The sequence below is a fragment of the Vicugna pacos genome, chromosome 34, assembly GCF_048564905.1.
Source record: "Vicugna pacos chromosome 34, VicPac4, whole genome shotgun sequence".
Classification (NCBI taxonomy): Eukaryota; Metazoa; Chordata; class Mammalia; order Artiodactyla; family Camelidae; genus Vicugna; species Vicugna pacos.
The window spans coordinates 13,767,139-13,787,074 of record NC_133020.1 but is presented as its reverse complement, the minus strand read 5'-3'; the positions used below and the strand labels follow the sequence as shown (position 1 = coordinate 13,787,074).

Here is a 19,936-nt window from a genome sequence, read left to right as displayed (position 1 = left end):
CTTTATTTAACAGACACACGCCTAAAAAGCTACACATAAAACTCAATTCTATACATTTATTCCACAGATATTTGAAAGCCGTCTACTCAGAAGCACATCATCATAGCTTGCTATTTAAAACTAGGATTTTGAGAAAACTAATGGCCCATAGGGATAAAAAAATTAACCAACAACAACAAAAAGCAACTTAACATGACATCTTTAAAGGAAGAAACGGGTTTGCAGTCATCTGATTTATATACTGATGATACAAAATTATATTCATAAACATCATAAAGAATTTTTTTTAAATACTGCAGATATGAGCAGAAATTTCACAGAAGAGAAACTACAGTTGATTAGCAAACATGGGAAACTGTTCACTACCCCTAGTAATTACAGAAATAAAAATTAACCAAGCAGTGGAGCATAACTTTTACCCACCAAATGATAAAGATTTTTTATCTAGGGGAGTAGCTAAGGGCATGGTAGAAAAAGGCACTCTCACATACCGCTATAGGGAATATAAATTGATTTAAAAAAATTTTTTGGAAAAAACTTTTGGCATTATGGATCAAGAGTCTTAAAAATGTTCATACTTTTGACCCTGTAATTCAATTTCTGGGAATCTATCCTAAAGAAATAATGTAAAATGGAGACAGAAAAGCTTCATACACCAAAATGTTCACTGCAGCATCATTTATAATAGTGAAAAATTCCAAGTAATTAAATGGCTGACAGTAAGGAGGTGGTTAAGTAAATTATGAAATAGCTTTATGACAAAATGCTAAATACCCTTAACAATTATGTTTACCAAGAATTCTTAATAACATAGAAAAACCCTTATGGCTATAATGTTAAATAAAAAACCAGCACAATAAAATAGTATGATTCCATCTACATAAAAATGCATAGAAAAATGCTGGAAGGAAATATACCAAAATGTTAACTGCAATTACTTTGTTGGAATTTAAGTGATTTTTTTCCTTCTTTTTGCCAACTTTTCCATTTTTTTCCAAATATTCCACAATGAGTATATATTACATTCATAATCAGAATAAAATTGTGTTAAAGTTGTATATTACATGTATTTCAAGTATTTATACCAGTCATTTAATTAAAAAAAAGATAAAGACATGGAGAAGGATAAAACTGAAATAAGGAAGAGAAACAGATTAATGGAGCCTCTTCCTGTCCCCTTTTAGGCACTGCCACTAAATTTTTCAAGACCATGTTGTGATTTAGCAATTGCAAGCATATGAAATATTTATCCCATTAGCTGAATAAAATTTAGTTAAGTGCATAAATCTGTCTAGGGTCACATAATTCCTACTTCTGACTGAAAGGACTCACATGATGTATCATTTTGGAAAGGACCATTTCTGTTAAGTGAGAGTCATGGTCTGATTCTGAGTTTTCAAGTTTATTTAAAGTGCTGCACCCTCTTTTGTGAGCCCCTAAAGGAACGTGCACATTGTGTCAATACTGTGAATGTGCATGCAACATGTAGACGCATGCTAAAAGAATACAGACTAAGAGTTGCATGGGTTCAACTCTCTGTCTTGCCAGATGAAGAAACTGAGGCCCAAAGAAATTATGAGGCTAAGATATTTGCTCAGGGCCTCTTGGCCAGCCAGTGTCAAAGACAGTGGCTGAACTACCAGTTTGGAGGTTTTTCCACTAAGCTGCATTGCCAAGTTTATAACCCAGTGCTGTGTCTGTAAGAAACTGGAAAATTGAAATAAAGCTGCAGTGACACCTGACTCTTATTCTACTCAGAAAATGAGCACTTTCGTTTTAACCACTTTGTATATTGAAGGGACTTCAAAAGCTGTTGGGAGTGTGAGGCTGAGCCCTTTGATCTGGGTCTAACGGTCCTGGGTGGTCGCTAATCGCTCAATTAGCAGAATAAACTAAAAGTAGAGGCTAAAACAGTGTTTGTTTTATTGATATAAGATCAAAACAGCTCTCTTCAAAATTTGAAAGGCCAGGAATTTTAAAAGTTCTTGAGGAGAGACAGAAAAGTGGGCTAATAATGTAAACTAAGCTCTGCAGATAATAAATATTTTACTGCTCTTGGACAACATTAGGCTGGCTATCCCTGCCTTGTGATTCTTGGTGTCTGTGATTAGCATATGTAAAGTATTTCAAGGTGACTTAGTAAGCTTGTAATCTGAGGGCTTTTCTTCAGAAAAAGTTTCTGAAAGTGGATCTCTTGATCTTTTCATGCTATGTCAGTTCCTCCAACGTTGGGGTCTAGGGAAGTGTCTCTCGGCTTAACAGTCCTGGCACACATTAATCAGCATATTCTTAAATGTAGCAGAGGTTGACTAAATTATGACTTAAACCACTGGGGCAGAACACATGAACTCACCTTATATCTAGTGCTTTTACCAAATATATGTGTGCCTATTATAGTTGGTGTGTATATATATTATATTTCATCTATAATAATCAGACAAATGCCATTTGTAAATATTTTCCACATAGAGAAACTCAGTATAGAATAATACAATAGAAACAGTATCTGCAAACAGAGGCTCGGAGTGCAGCCGCAGAGAAGAGGTGAAGTATAACAGGGCTCTGCCAGTGTGGAGCCCCTTTAACTGGCAATGAGCTCAGAGCTGAGAACAGCAGGATTGCGCCAAGGGAAATGAGTAATAGTGGGAAGATTGGGACAGGAGTGCAGAGCTGACGAAGCTAAGGTGCAGGATGAGCTTGGCCACAAGTCCATGGAGGATGGTAATTAAAGATCAAGGTAGATATTTGGAATGGAATCAAGAAGGGGATAGGGTGTCCAGTGAAAAGAGCAAAGAGATGGGCTTAGTCCTTCGAAAGGTCTGCAGCATCACCACTGGCCAGGGAGGGGTTGCAAAGAACCCAAAGTTACGAAAATACAGACAATTTAAGAAAGTTATCATTAAGGCCATCATGGTGTTTGTAAAATTTGAAACACATCTCCAAAATGAACATAAACCACAACTACGTGGCAATGATTTCCGTAAGTCATACTGAAAAATCCATTTCATTTATTTTATCATATTCACATGGCGATCTCATGGCTCTGTGGACAACTGAAGTCCTTGAAAAAGAAAAGTCGGGAATATAAAATGTCTTTGCGTGGGGCCTTTAGAAATTCATATATATAGACAATTACCTCTTTATAGGCAAGTTAAGTTTTATCTACATATTTCACTATCTGGCAAGGACTATAGACGGAGGTGGACTAGCTTTGACATACACCAAGTGACCTTGAGTAAGATGGTTAAACTACCTAAGCCAAGTTTTCTCATCGGTAAAAATAACAATAACTGAGATTGTAATACCTACCTTGAAGAACTCTTGTGAGAATTAAATGAGAAAATGTATGCAAAGTCCCTAGAAAGAAGCATGACACATCTGCCCCCATAACAGATACTACTTACAATAATAATTATGATGAGTTATTATAATAACGTTACTTATTTAAAATGTTACATTTATATTTCTCCTTCTCTTGCTCTTTTCAATCGCCCTAAAAAGAAGCATCATTCCACTGTTTCCTGTCCTCCCTACAACATTCTGAGAAACGCACAAGAAATAGGGAAAAGCTGATGCGTTAGGAAAGTTTCTCACTGACTGAGCACATTTCCTCAGAGCTCACGTTAGTCAGCTAAACTCATACCTCTCTCTTGCAGGGAAATCATGGCCCAGCCCAGCTAGAGCTTTACTGTAGAAACTACCCAAAGCACTCCACCAGCCTCTCTATTAGCATATTCTAAATAAAAGATGCATTACCCCCGGCCCCACTGCACTGGTAAAGCCAAAAGCTACAAACGAGCAGGCACAGAGAAGAGAAACACACCGTATAATGAAGAGGACATAACATGATCAGGTAACAGACTCCCAAGTCTTCAATACTCGACAAGAATACAAATTAAAATATTAACCTCCTTGCCCATCACTTTCAGAGAAAGGTTTCCTGAACTTCTGCATTCTAACTCTGTTTTCAGTCTCCAGTATGCATGGGCTCTCTTACTGAGTCAGGAGCCCTTAGACCTTTGGAAATAATTGGCTATAAGATCTCATGCGAGACATTTATCTCTCTGGGCCTGGATTTTCCCTCTAGAAAATAAGAATGATGTATTAGGTAATCCTAACAGTCCATTTCAGAGACAGATAAACAGGTAGATAGATAGAGCTGATTTAAACAACACAGAGGCCAGGGAACACTGACCCCTGCAGAATCGAGAAGCCCTGTATAGCTCTAAAGTCAGTCCTCAATATCCATGGCTCCACATCCCCAATTTAAACCAACCACTGATTGTGTAGCACTGTGGTACACATTTACTGAGAAAAATCTGCATATAGACGGACCTGGCACAGTTCAAACCCATGTTATTCAAGGGTCAACTGTTTTTATATAGATGAACAAGAGATAATAGAGATATAATGAGGGCATATTTTTACTGGGAAAATAAAAATAATTGACTGTGGCTTAATTATCTAGTTCTACTGAAGAATTACATCCTGGGTCCAGATTATTTTAATAACTTCATCATTATTGAGAATAAAACCACAACACACCAAAATTTATGGGATGCAGTAAAAGCAGTACTATGGAGATAGTTTACTGTGGTAAATACTTACTTTAAAAAGGAAGAAAAATCTCAAATCAACAACCTAACTTCACACCTCAAGGAACCAGAAAAAAGAAAACTAAACCCAAAATTAGCAGATAAAGACTAGAGCAGAAATAAACAAAATAGAGAATAGAAAAATAGAAAAGAAAAAGTCAGTGAAGTTGAGTTAGTTTTTTTTAAAAGATCAATGAAAATGACAAATCTTTAGGTAGACAAAGGAAAAATGAGAGGACTCAATTAACAAAAATCAGAAATGAGAATGGAGATATTACAACTGATGTCACAGAAATAAAAGAGATCCTTAGAGACTATTATGAATAAGAAATGGATAGGTTTCTCAAAACCTACAACCTACCAGACTGAATCATGAAGAAGTAAGAAACCTAAACAGATCTATATAACTAGTAAGGAGACTGAATCGGTAGTCAAAAACTTCTTAACAAAGAAAAGCCAGATCACTTCACTGGAGAATTCTATCAAACATTTAAAGAAGAATTAACACCAATCCTCAAACTCTTCTAAAAAATTCTAACACCAAACTCATTTGATGAGGCCAGCATTACCCTGATACCAAAACCAGACAAAGATACTGCAAGAAAACTACAGACCAATACCCCTGATGAATGTTAATACAAAAGTCCTTAACAAAATACTAGCCAACTAAATTGGCACATTAAAAGAATTATATACCATGAAGCTAAGTGATATTTATTCTTACAATGTAAGGATGGTTCAACATATGAAAAGCAGTCAATACACCACACCACATTAAAAGAAAGAAGAAAAACTACATGATCATCTCATTTGATGCAGGAAAGTATTTGACAAAGTTCAACACTCTTTCATGATGGAAACTCAACAAACTACAGATAGAAGACAACTACTTCAACATAATAAAGACTGTATGTGAAAAACCCATAGCTAACATCATACCCAATGGTGAAAAACTGAAAGCTTTTCCTCTAAGATCATGATCGAGGCAAGGATGCCTACTGCTGCCACTTCTATTCAACATAGTGCTGGAAATCCTAGCCAGAGCAATTAAGGAAGAAAAATAAATAAAAGACATGAAAATCGAAAAAGAAGAAGTGAAAATATCTGTGTTCACACATAACACAATCTTGAATACAGAAAATCCTAAAGATTCCACAGAAGAACTGTTATAACTAATAAGTGAATTCAGCAAAGTTGCAGAATACAAAATCAACACATAAAAATTAGTTGTGTTTCTATACATTAACAATGAATAATCTGAAAAGGAAATTAAGAAACAATCTCATTTACAATAGCATCAAAAATAATAAAATACTTAGGAATAAACTTAGCCAAGAAGGCAAAATACTTGTACTTTGAAAGCTACAAAATATTCCTTTAAAGAAATTATAGAAAACACAAAAATGGGAAGATATCCCATGTTCACGAATTGAAAGACAGTATTTTAAAAACACCCATACTATCCAAAGGGATCTACAGACTCAATGTAATCCCTATCAAAATCCTAATGGCTTTTTTTTTTTTTTGGCAGATATAGAAAAATCACATTAAAATTCTTATGGAATCTCGAAGGACTCAGAATAGCCAAAGGAATCTTGGGAAAGAAAAACAAAGCTGGAGGCCTCACACTTCCTGATTTTGAAATGTATTACAAAGCTACTGTAACCAAAACAGTATGGTATTGGTATAAAGACAGACATATAAGACCAATGGAACAGAACAGAGAGCCCAGAAGTAAATCCTCACCTATACAGCCAATTGACCTTCGATAAGAGTGGCTACACACTGAGGAAAGTATAGTCTTTTCCCCAAATGGGGCTGGAAAAACTGGATATCCACGTGAAAACGAGGAAGTTGGACCCTTAACTTATACCATATACAAAAATTAACTCAAAATGGATTAAAGAAATGTAAGACCTGAAACCATAAAACCTCTAAAAAAAACATGAGGAAAGCTTCATGGCATTCAATTTGGTAATGGTTTCTTGGATATGACACCAAAAGCAAAAATAGACAAATAGGACTACATCAAATTTTAAAACTTCTGTGCAGCAAAGGAAATGACTGACAAAGTGAAAGGCAACCTATGGAAAGGGAGAAAATATTTACAAATACATATCTGGTGAGAGGTAATATCCAGAATATGTAAAGAATATAGAACTCGACTACAACAACGAAACAAACAGCCCATTAAAAAATGGAGAAAGTACCTGAATGGCCATTTCTCCAAAGACGATACACAGATGGCCAACAAACATATGAAAAAAGTGTTCAACATCTCTAATTATCAGGGAAATACAAATCAAAACCACAATGGGATATCACCCCACACCCACTATTTTTAAAAGCAGTAATAAAAACTAGTGTTGCCAAGGACGTGGAGAAATTGGGACCCTTGTGCACTGTTAGTAAGAACGTAAAATGGTACAGTCCCTATGGAAAACAGTAGAGAAGTTCCTCAAAAAAAATTATGAATGGATCTACCAAACTAAGGAAATATTATCATATGGATGAACCTTGGGGACATTATGCTAAGTGAAATAAGCCGCCTGCAAAAAGACAAATACCACATGATTCTACTTATATGAGGTACCTAAAGCAGTCGAACTCTTAGAAACAGGAAACAGAATGGTAGTTGTCAGGGGCTGGGAGGAGTGAAGAAAGGAGAGTTGTTCAATGGGCACAGAATTTCAACTTACAAGATGAAAAAGTTCTAGAGGTCTGGTGCACAACTATGTGCATAAAGTTAACACTATTGTACTACGCACTTAAAAATGATTAAGAGGATACATTTTATGTTACGCGCATTTTACCACAATGAAAATAAACAAATAACTTGGCCCTAATTGCCCATCCTCCCCTGTCCCACCTCCCACTGCCATCCTCTTCGTAGCAGAGAAAGAATACCTTAAACCAGCACTTGCTCTGCCAACAAAGCTTGTTTTTCTTTTTTTTTTAATTTTTTTAATTGATTTATAATCATTTCACAATGTTGTGTCAAATTCCAGTGTAGAGCACAATTTTTCAATTATACATGAACATATATATATTCATTGTCACATTCCTTTCTCTGTGAGCTACCATAAGATCTTGTATATATAGACTGGGATTTCAAAATTGCAGAATAGATAAACAAGATTACACTGTATAGCACAGGGAAATATAAACAAAGCTTGTTTTTAATGACACAGAGAGACGGGAAGGAAACAATGAGGATAAGTACCCACAGGAGCTGCTGGTGGTGTCTCCCCGCCTTTCTGAGCTAACTAAACCCACAGGCTGCAAATGGGACTCGTCAGGGTCAGGCTGAGACGGAGGGGGTTTCCCAGCCATTATTTCTAGCTCCTTATATTCTTGACCAATAGAACTACTCCTAGATAGTGATGATAATAATAATAAATATTTATTAAATAATTATGTGTTAGCCACTACGCTGTGTCATTTATACACAGAACTGCATTTAATATTTAAAGCTTTTTCGAGAGAAGTTGTTATTATTTGCCGAAAGTCACACACCTACTAAGTGGCCGGGTAAAGACACGAGCCCAGCCAGGCCCGCCTGAGTACTGCCTGTTAAAAGGCTGGTGCTTTTAACCACAGGGGAAAATCTGCTGCCACTACATTGTCACCATGTGGCCAGATCATCCTACTTGCTGGATGTGGAGGGAATTTAAGAGGCAGAACACAAATAGAGTTTTTCCTTGTCTGTCCATTGCATTTCCTGGCATACTCTCTAGTGCAAATAATAACTACTACTATTACTGCTACTTATTACTACTGTCACCACTGACTAAGAATTATGTGTTGTTAGATAGTGTCCTAGGCTTTTATGGAAGAATTATTTTCCTTGGAATCAAGACCATATTAATTAAACTGACATATGACAGTAACTTGTTCAGGGCCCCTAACACTTTCAAAGCAAAATACTTCATATATACAACTTATATATAAAATATATATTTTTACGTATGATACGTATTTTCTGTTTTAGAGATATGTGTATATATATCTTTAAAATGGAAAAATAGTCCTTAAAAAAAGAAAAGACTGGATAACATTCAGTAGAAATAAGACAAGACACTATGACCTGACAGAAGTAAGTGGGTCAGTGCCAAGCTGAAGAGGGTTTAGTCACAGAGCAATTGGGCAGGTGCCTTACGTAAGCCACGTTCAATCCAAATGAAAATGAAAAAGGCAAGAATGTCCAGAGGGGTGTTTACTTTTGCCCCAAGCAGCTCTGCTATGCAACATGGCATAGTGAATACAAGTGCCAAACACACATTAAAAAAATCTATAAATATTAGATATGATTACTTTCTAAAAAATTAATTAAAGCAAATGATTCATCTGTAATTAAATAAATCAAACGGGGGATTTGCCAACAATCTACTTCCTGTTAGGTGGCATAAGCAAAGAATAGCATGTTAAGATGCTGAAAACTTTTCTTATTCTGTCTGATGCCAATGGGGATATAACTGGTCACATTTTCTTTCAAGAAATTCCCAGATATGTTTTGTAAAAGATGATGTATCTATGAAGGGCTTTTTTTAAAAGTGAAGAATGATTTGAAAAAGTTTCAAGTCTAGGAAGATCTTCCATGATCTATCATGAACTTCCATAACATCCTTATTTCCCACCAAATTCCCACCTTCCCCTAACAGTACTTCCCTCCAGTACTGCTGACAGGACTCAGACAGGCATGTCTTCCATGCTGTTTTCATGATGTTCCAATCCTAAAAGGATCTCTCTCTGTCTCTGTTGTTGAATCTATTCATGCCCCTCTTAAACATCCTTCTATAACTTCTTCTCAAATATACTTGAGGAAATACAAGCAGTTTAGGGCTTACCTTATTATTGTGGAATATACATACCTAAAGTTCAAAAAATATTCACATACTCTCTTCCAAATAATTCTGAAGTAAACACTCCCATGACTACCTCCCAAATCACAGAACAGCATAACTACCCCAAAACCTTGTGAGTCCTTTCCTAGATACGACCTTGTCCCTCACCAGTGGAGGAAACTATCACCCTACTGAGTATTATAATAATCATTTTCTTTCTTTCCTTCTTACTGTTCACCAAATGACACGTCTCTAAGTAGTATGGTTCAGCTGTTTGCTTTATAACATTACATAAATAGAATCATACCGTGTGCATTATTTCACATTTTGCTTCTTTTATTCCATATCACACTTGTGAGATTTAGCCATGGTGTTGGATGCAGCTGTGATTCATTTACCTTAATTGCTATATACTGCTCCATTCTATGATTATATTTCAATTGATTTATCAATATTAGGATATAGGCAAGACCTTTGGGTCAATTTCAGTTTGGAGCTATTCTGCCACATCGACTCCTGTCCAAGAATTCTGGTATGATAAGGTATGAAGTTCTGTTAAGAGTTTTACCTACCTGTGGTTACCACTCTGAATCCCACAGGTAGGTAAAACTCTTAAGAGAACTTCATACATTATGAATTTCAAACTTATCCTCTATATATTTTAAATTTAATAAGTAATATCAAATTATTTTTCCAACTGGGCAATTACACTCCCAAAAGTAGTGTAGACATATTCCTCTTAATTTACGTTCTTATCAACATTTGGTGTTGTTTAAAATATTTTAGTCAATCAGTTGAGTGTAGTGGCAATTTATGTGTTTAATTTGTATTCCTCTGCTTACTAACAAGGGAGAGAGTTAATATCGTTAAAATGCAGTCTTCCAATATGTGAGTATAGTATCGCTCTCCCTCAATTTAAGTTTATAACGTTTTATATTCATCAGAGAGGTCTTTGTAGATGCATCTTTTGTTAGATGTTTTCCTAGGTCATATTTTCGACGTCAATATAAATGGTATATTTAAAATTTTCATTTGTAATTATTGCTCGCTTAAGAATATAATTGATTTTGTATATTTTATTGTACTACAATGCTAATAAACTCTCATTAGCTTTAACAAATGTATTTGGATTATGTTTTATTTCTGCATATACAGTCATATCACCTGAAAATAAATGATAGGGCTTTTTCTTCCTTTCTAATTTGTAAAATTTCTTTCATTCTCGCCTTACTTCACAGGCTAAGACTACGAATACAGTGCTGAGTAAAAGTGACAATACAGTGCATTCTCGTCTTATGCTTTCCATATTTCACAATTATCTTGTGTGTGATAAGGTTTCTTTAGACACTATTTCAGAATAAGGGGTTTTTTTTCATACTGTTCAGAATGAAGACAATCTCTCCTATATCTGGTTTATTAAGAGTTTATCATTATCATAAATAAATGTTGAATATTTTCAAACGTTTTTAGTGCATCTACTGAAATGATATAATTTTCTCCCTTCATCTGTTAATATGGTGAATTAAGCTAATTGCCATTATAATACCAAACCAATCCTATTTTCCTGAGAAAATTCTTGGTCATGATTTGGAAGTGGTTTCAAAGACTGTTGGATTTGGGATTTGTTGTACATTTTTTAAATTTTTGCAACTATGTCATGAGTGCAATAGGCTTGTAACTTGTCTTTCTCATCGTGCCCCCCTCCTTGCTGAGTTTTGGTATTGAGACTTTATAAGCCTCATTTAAAACACACACATGCACACAAAACTAGGGATTGTCATCTCCTTAAATTCTCTGTAAGATTTTACATAAGAGTAAAATTTCTCTTCCGTTAATGGTTGACAAAACTTCCCAATGAAGCCATCAATTCTGGCATTCTCTTTTTAGGAAAATTTCTTTAACTACCAATTAAATGTTTTTAAAGATTATCATAATCTTTAGATTTTCTACTTATTTGTGAATCAGTACTGGTGAATTACATTTTGTAACAATTTTTCTATTTTAACTAAATTTTTGTATTCGTAAGTATATAGTTTTTATATAACTTCTTATCTTTTCCTTTTATGCAGCATTTATAGTGTTGGCCTCTTTTTGATTCCTTAGATTATGTGCCCTTTATCACTTTTTCTTGCCTTGCTAGACATTTATAAATGTGTAAGATTTTTTTCAAACGAATCTTTAGACTTTGTGTATATTCTATATTATATGTTTATTATCCATTTTTTTATTCAAATTTTTGATTATCTACTTCCTTCTACACTCTTCTAGATTATTTTATTTCTCTTTATCTAACTTCATGAGACAAATGTCTAGCTTATCAATTTTTAGTCCTTTGCTTTTCAAATACATACTATAAAGACCATAAATTTCCTTCTAAGCACTTTTATCTGCATCCTGCAAGTATTGATATGTAGCATTTTTGTTACCGTTTAACCCAAAGTACTTTCTAAACTTCTATTATGACTTCTCCTTTAACACGAGTTATTTATCCCAAATATATGAGATTTTCTAGTTATCTTTTTGTTCTTGATTTCTAGCTTAATGCACATGATCAGAAAGAATAAGCTCTTTTTCACCTTGATTTCAGTCCTTTGAAACTTACTGAGAAGTTTGGTAAATGATCAATTTCTTAAATGTTCCGTATGTGCTTGGAAAAAAAATTGTATTCTGCAGATTTTTACTGCAGTATTTTGCATATATCTGTTAAGGCAAGTTTGTTCATCACGCTGGTCAAATCTTCTATATCAATACTTACATTTTGTTGGCTTTTTCTATCAATGATTGGGGGAAGTATTTTTTTATCTCCTATCATAATTCTGAATGCTTTTATTTCTCTTTCTGCAACTATTAACCTTTATATCATATATTTTGACGTTGTGTTACAAAGTTCATATAATCTAAAAGTTTTATATCTTTCTAGTAAACTAAAATTTTAATCATTGAAATGACCCATCTGTCTAAAGTCTATTTTGTATAATATTAACATATCAGTGTTCTTTTGGTTAATATTGGAAGGTATATATTTTTTCAACTTTTTATGTTCATTCTTTCAGTATCCTTATGTTTTAGATATGTCACCTATAAACAGCATATAATTAGATTTTTAATTCAATCTGATAATTGTTTTTAATTAGATCTTTGGTTTCTAATTAATGAGCTTAAATTTATCTTATTTTGCATTTTCTATTTGTTCCATCTCTCCTGTGTTTTTTTTAATTTCCTCTTTCTTTGCCTTCTTTTATGATTGAATATTCTTATTAGTTTAATTTCACATCTACTAAGTTAAGTTATTTAAGTTATTTATCATTTAAGTTATACGGTTTCTGTTGTTTTAGTGGTTATCCTAGGAATTTAAACATGTCTACTTAATTTACCGAAGTTTAAAGTTAATAACTTGACCCTTCTCTCAGAAAATATAAGAATCTTCTGACATTCTAACCCTATTAACCTCGCTACTTAATTTATATACTTTTGTTATCATATACTTTTTCCATTTTTAATTATATCACCATTAGTCAATTTTATTAGTACTGTCTATGGTTAATACTCATTTAGATTCACATATGCATTATTTGTGCTTCACTGCATCTTGCATCGCATCTCAAGACCTTTCGTCTTGGGCTCATATTCTTTTTGCTTAAGGTATTATCTTCACAATGTTCCTTAGTGATGGTCTAATGACTAAAATTCTAGTTTTCATTTTGCTTACTTCTTACAACTTTTTTCGTTCTTAAAAGATATTGTCACAGGCATAAAATTCTAAGATACCAGTCACGTTCTTTCAGCACAGAAAGTCCCTGCTGTCTTCTGGCTTCTGCCGTTGCTGTTGAGAAGCCAGGATTAGTCTGCTGGTCATTTCTTTATAGTAACTTACCATTTGTCTATAATTTCTTTTAAAATATTCCTTATGTAGTCTATTTTCTGCTGTAATATCATGATACAAGTTTGCTGCACAAACCATTTTGAAATAATTTTTAAGAATACATTTATTTGTGTTTCTTAGTATTCATTATACCCTTTGAATCCATACACTTAATTTTTCTTCTTATAAACCTATTGATTTATAAATATAAACAGATCAAGATGGATAGATATAACTATTTTAAGGTCATGTTTTTAGGTATATGCAAATGTTAAATTATCACGTATTTCTGGTAAACTAAACTTTTTACCATTATGATGCAATCATGGGATTTATGCATGTGATACATGGCGTTCTTTCTTCAAATCTATTGCTTCTACCTAGCTCCCCTCACCATTCCTAGAACTCTGGTTATATGCAGAAAAGGTTTTTACCTTCTCACTCTATCCTCCATGCATCTTAACCTCTTCTACATTTTCTTTTTCTCAAGACAGACAGTGGACATGGTCTCTCCCTGCTGCCTCTGGATAAGTCTCCTTACTAATCTTCCAATCCACAAATTCTCTCTTCAGCGATATGGAAATCTGCTAAATCAATCATATGAGTTTTTATTGTCAGTTTGGGTTTTTTCCCCCCTAAAAGTTCTGGTTGGATCTCTTTGTTTTCAACTAAAAGTAGTCTTCTGTTTTTAAAATGAGGGTTGTTTAGCTCACAATTCAATCACCAAGTGCTTTTCTTCAAGATAACCATCATACTTCAGCCACAAAAGTGCTTCAGGCACACTGTCCATTTCATCACACAAACTGTATTTTAAAAGCATATATTCAAGGAAAACAAATATATGTATGTGTGTGCATGACTAGGCCATTGTGCAGTACACCAGAAATTGACACACTGTAACTGAATTTACTTCAATAAAAAAATTAGAATGTTAAAAATTTAAAAAAAACACATATTCAAAGGTAAAAATTAACAAAATTAATAACATTATAATACCTCATCAAAGAAACTGAGTATTACTGGACTATTTTTTACTGTGAATGCATGGTGATGACTAATACAAAAACTACTAGCACAGCTTGGTACCACTGTCTTGATTTATATGAAGGCATTAGCAGTTTACCCATCACTGCCTTTGCATCATCAGTGCAAATGTCAACATGGTTAAAAAAAAAAAAAAGGCAAATAGTATCTATATATTATTAGTACAATAGTGTTGACTCCCAAACCCATGAGAGAGTCTATGGAGAATGCCAAGGGACTAAAGACGACACTTTGAAAACTGTTGCACTAAGGCAATACTTCCATTTTTTTTAAAGAGTATACAGTTATATGCAACATGTATGTATGGATGTATGCAGATACATATAATCTGTATTGTTAATCTGTATTGAAATCCCAGATCTATCATTTGCCAGCTGTGTGACCTTGAGTGAATTATTTAACCCCTGTGAGCCTCAATTTCCTCAACTAAAAAAAAAGCAAGAATAATAATAGTGCTTACTTCATAGGAAAATTTAAGAATTAAATGAGATTAATTCATGCATAGCAATTAACACAACACCTTACAAATATTATCAGATTAACAAATATTAACTATTACTATTAAACATTACTTTTTAAGGTGATTTTTTTAAAACTAACCTATTAAAGTATATTTTCAGAATTAAAGGCTACAGTAGCATATCAACAATTTTCCCAATTAAAACTAAGAACACTTGGTCTGGTTTATAATCTTAAACAGTTTATCATTATGCAATATTCATTACTGATTATACTTTGATTCATGTTTTGATGGCAGTTTTCAATGCTGCATCTATTTAATTTAAGCATATTACCTGACTTATGAACCGGTTGGTGGTTAGTTCCTGGTTGAGCTATTGTAATGATGGCAACATTTTCTGAGGCCACCTATGATTCTACTGGATGACTACCCATGATAGGCCAGAAGTTTAACTGGGTACTGCTGATACTGGTAAATAATATCCAATAGGTCCCTAAGCTGACTGTGTAGTTTCAGAAATACTTACAGATTTAGACAAAGGCTGAACAACAGACTCTCTGAAGATCAAGATTCAGGACGAAAGTTTAGGCAGCCACTGGATTTGATCTTGAGTTCACGTAATGCTGACTGGAGGGCTTGAAAGCAGCAGTAATATCTCCACTGGGTGCACTCTTCTTTACTCCCCTGAATATGAGCGGGGATTTACCGTGTTCGAAATATCTGAAATTGTGGGCTCTAAACTCGATCTCTCTCCAACCAAGACTGGCTCATCTTCATCATCATATTCACATTCTTCTACTTCCTTCTGCCGAGGTTCCAGCTCTTCTTCACATGCCATCAAGAGTTGTGCCATTTTTGAATAATTTTTTGGTGAAAATTGGTGTCGCCCATCCAGTGGCAGAGCTGGCTTTCAGCAAACTGCCACCTAAATACACGTGAGTCCAGACAAGGCGGCGGCGAGTTACATCTCAGTTTCCTCCCTTCTCTCCTGTTAAGTGCTCTTCTAACAGTTGAACTCGCAGGTCCCAGCAACCGAACTGCGAGCAGAGCGGATCCACCCGACTAGGGCCCAGAAGGGGCAGAGAAAGAGGGAGAAAAGGAGGTCTAGGTAAAAACCAGGCGGCAGTTTGTAATAACTGTAAATGGAGTGAAATCTTTAAAAACTGTATTTTAAAAAAGAAGGGGGGGGCGATACCTAAAAAGAATATTCCAGTGACTCCCGGGAATCCCGCCGCGAAGCCGGCGGCGAGGCCACGGGCACGGGGCGGGGCCCCCGAGGAGCGGCGGCGCGGGGCATCATGGGAAGGCCCCGGTCGGCCCGCGGGAGCCGGGCTCCTGTCCAGCGTGGGAGGCCGGGAAGCCGCACGGGGCGTGCTCGGCGGCGCAGGCGCTCGCCCCGCTCCAAGGCTGCGATGTCTGCCCCACGCCAGCAGCCCGTTAAGGCCAGGGTCCTGCACAGCAGTAATCCCCAGATTTCTAGTTAGTCCTTTCACAAATCTTGTAGAACACCTTTTATACGTCATTGTTTCCTGGAGATAGTTTTCAGCTTGTCCTTTTCTTCTTTTAATCCAGTAACCATAGTTCTTTCCCAGTGTCTTGTCTAATGATTCTAAAGTCTGCAGATTTTGCTGGTCTGTCTCTGCACTTTCTTCTGGTCGTGCTGGATTTGTTGCGTGCCAGTTACCACTGCAAGTACTACTCACTACCCTTGAAAGTGGAGGGGAGGAGGTAGTGCCCAGGAGTCTTAGGATGAAGGTGGCTTCTCCCCATATTTTACATTTGCTTTTTTGCCAGGTGCATAAGAGTACTAGGAACCCAGAACCACCTCTAACTGAATTTCCTGCTGGGGGGTTCTCGACTGTCCATTTACGCAAATACGGGTTGAAAGTCCTCTGCTGGGCTGAGAGCCCTCTGGTTACAAGTCCTCAGCGACAGGTTTCTTTCACTTCCCCACCTCCCCCCTCCTTCTGCTCCTCAAAGCAGCTCTCCCTAGACTTGCCTGGGGATGTAAAGCAGGTGTTTCTGGTTCAGAGATCTCACCTTAATATGGTAGGGTTTCCCCAGGGTCCCCATTTGAACTGAGTTCCAAGCTTAGTTTTCTGCCCTCTCCTACGGGGCCATCAAAATTGCAGCTCTATTTCCTGGATCAGCAAATACCACTGGGTAAATGGAGCTCCAAATGCTTTTCTCTCTCTTGGACTGCAATCCCCTGATTACTCATTTTCTTATAACAGTTTGATGCTTTTAAGACAACATTCTTTTTATTCAGTATTTTAATTTGTTTTTAGCCAGAGGGTTAGGCTGAATGGCCAGATTGCCATATTCCCAGAGATGAAGTGCCATTTCTTTGTACTCCTGTCACTTAACATGTTTCATGTTGTATCTGGCCTCCTAACTACACAAATCCACAGGCACTCCGAGCCATACCTCCTGTCCTCTGGTATCAAAGCTGCACTGCGCACTGCAAGGCAATTCTCAACCCCCCTTCCATCTCCTCCCATCCCCTTATTATACAGTTTCACTACATTTGATCAATTCCAAGAACAGCATTTCGAGTCTCAGGAACAGCACTGTTGTTGAAGGATGACTATCTACTTACCCATATGGAGATGAATGGTTAAATCCCAGGAAATGCGTGGTTTTCACATGGTCTGCTGTATGTGTGCTTGTGAGTATGTGTGTTTTGTGCGTGTGTGTGCATACACACAGGAGAAAGTGAGAGCAGGAGAGAGGGATATACGGGCTAAGCTTTAGTCTGGCAAAGTCAATTCCATCTTGTGCTATGTGTAGATGGCTTTATGACTTTGTAAATGGACATGATGACAATGATTTCCTTATCTGGACAATCAGAATAAGCTGTTCCAAAATGTCATTGTCAAAATGTGTATACAACCAAAGAAGCCAGTCCAACAGTGAATAGGATTAATTTGCGGCATAGTAATTTGTAATTTTAAATAATTCAAATGTCCTGTATAATTCAGACACTATATACATGATTCTTACTGAGAATAAAGTTTGCAACAGATTTATCTATGTGAAAATACAACCTACCACATTACTTGGTCATTAGTTAACTATGCAAGTTACTTAACGTCATTTAGTGTCAGATGTGTCATTGGCAAATCATGGGCATGAAGTGGTGTACAACTCCTTCCAGCCTCACATTTCTTCCAAAGATTTATTTGTAATAATGGAAAACCATTTAGAAATAAGCTTTTTGCATAAGCTAGTTAGATGCAGCAACACAAAAGAATTTCACAGACAAAATGTTAAGCAGAAGCCACCAGACACAAGAGTACATATTGCCTGATTTCCTTTATGTGGCATTCAAGAACCAGCAAAACTTACCTAAGACTTGACAGAAACCTGAATAGTGGTTACATCACTACTAGGGGTGGTACTGACTGGAAAGGGGCATGAGGGAACTCTGTGGCATGATGGTAATGTTTTATATCTTTATCTGTGTGATGATTGTGTGGGTCTATATACATATAAAAATCATCGAGCTGGACACTTGAGATTTGTTCACTTAACTATGTGTATGTTATACCTCAGTTTTTAAGTGCCTAAACAAGGGCTCAAAACTTAAACACTTTATTATTTCAATGTTTCTAAAAAGATAAAACAATTTATCCTTTCCTTTAAAAATAAAAGTGCATGAATGGCATTTTATTTATTACTGCCCACGAATGCCTTGTTTAGAAATGTGTCAGATATTTTTAAATCCTAAAACTTCATTTCTTTGTTTAAAAAAAAAAATCTAATTCAACTTTTGCTAGGTCAGAATGGCATCTTCATCTACCCTACCCCATGCTCCAGTTATCCTGAATTCATAACACTGTATACGTCCCTCTTCCCAAACATCACAGAAATACCTGTGCCATGGAAATTTTTCTGGATGCTAAGTCTTCTCAGTTCTCCACCGTAGGGGAGCAAAACCTGCCACCCCAAAATGTCTCTGTAGCATGCAGATTATTTCGAGCCCAAAACAAGTAAGGCTCAAAAGACTCAGGAACAAACTTTGAACTTCCTCTTGACTGCCTAAAAGAATTTAGAGAGAAGGCCTGTTCCCTGAATAGAGCTACAACCAGAGATACCTGCAAAGAATATGGGCCAAAGGTGGTGGGGGAAACTCCAGGCAAGGCCTACAGATCAGAGTCCATTCCGTCCCATAGTCTCTTCATGGCACAGCAAACATTTATTTACTGAACAATTGCTTTTCCATTTTCATGTCAGTTGCCTTCCTCCCGTTTGAGGTCCCAAACCACTACCATCAACATCCTCCTGTGTCTTTAGCTGGAGATAGTTTTTAAGGTGAGGGTTTTGGCCATTTGGCAAGTTACTCAGTTTTCCTGGGTCTCTCTTATGTATACATGCTGTTCAACTTTTGTCTGATTTTCTCCTATTAATCTGCCTCATCTCAATTTCATTCTTAGACCAGCCAGAAGAACGTGGAAGGGTGAAGGAAAACTTCCTCCCTGACACCATCAACTCCCTTCACTGAGAAAAAAATAAGAAAACCATACATAAATATTCTAAAGAATTCCAGACTTGAAAAGGAAAAAATTAAAATGCTAAACTGTAATAGGAGATGCTGGAAACTGCTGTTAAACCTGTGTACTACCTTGAGACAGTTCAGACTGTTAATAACTGCCAGCATTATCAAGCACTCATTATGCATCGTGGTGAGAGCATTAAACTGGTATCATGTTATCAGATAATCATAGAAAGTCATGAAAAAGATACTAATATTAATCCCATTTAATGAACGAAGAATTTAAAATTAGAAGAGGTAAAATTTACCTAAGTTTGTATGTCTAGTACCTGGCAGATGGTGGATTTAAACTCAAGAAGCTTGATTCCAATGCAAAAATTCTTAACTATCACACTCTAAAATCCTTCATTGCTGTGAATTGAACTCTGTCTCCCTTTACTTTACACCTAGTTCTGCTCCTTGGGGAGACAAAGAACAACTTTAATCCCCTTCCATACGACCACATTTCAAACACTTGAAGAAAACTGTCATGTCCTGCCCCGATCCCCTCCTACAGGTGACATACCACCACTGCCTTCCACAGTTTTGTTTTGTTTTGCTTTGTTTTTAATATGACTTGTTTCAAGTCATGTCCCC

At 36.0% G+C, this 19,936-nt stretch overlaps 1 protein-coding gene across 9 annotated transcripts in view; it reads right to left on the bottom strand.

Annotated features, from left to right (window-relative positions):
• The window catches only part of GRIN2B (glutamate ionotropic receptor NMDA type subunit 2B), a 571,331-nt gene that overhangs the window by 280,499 nt on the left and 270,896 nt on the right, over positions 1–19,936 (bottom strand). The window contains exons 1-2 of one of the 9 annotated variants that reach the window (XM_072954750.1): positions 16,001–16,040; positions 15,332–15,867 (exon numbers count right to left, since the gene is read on the bottom strand). The exons of the other annotated variants lie outside the window; for them this stretch is intronic. The gene's annotated coding sequence lies outside the window, so the exon portion shown is untranslated. Of the gene's footprint in view, positions 1–15,331; positions 15,868–16,000; positions 16,041–19,936 lie in introns of those variants that run through there. 9 annotated transcript variants of the gene reach the window in all.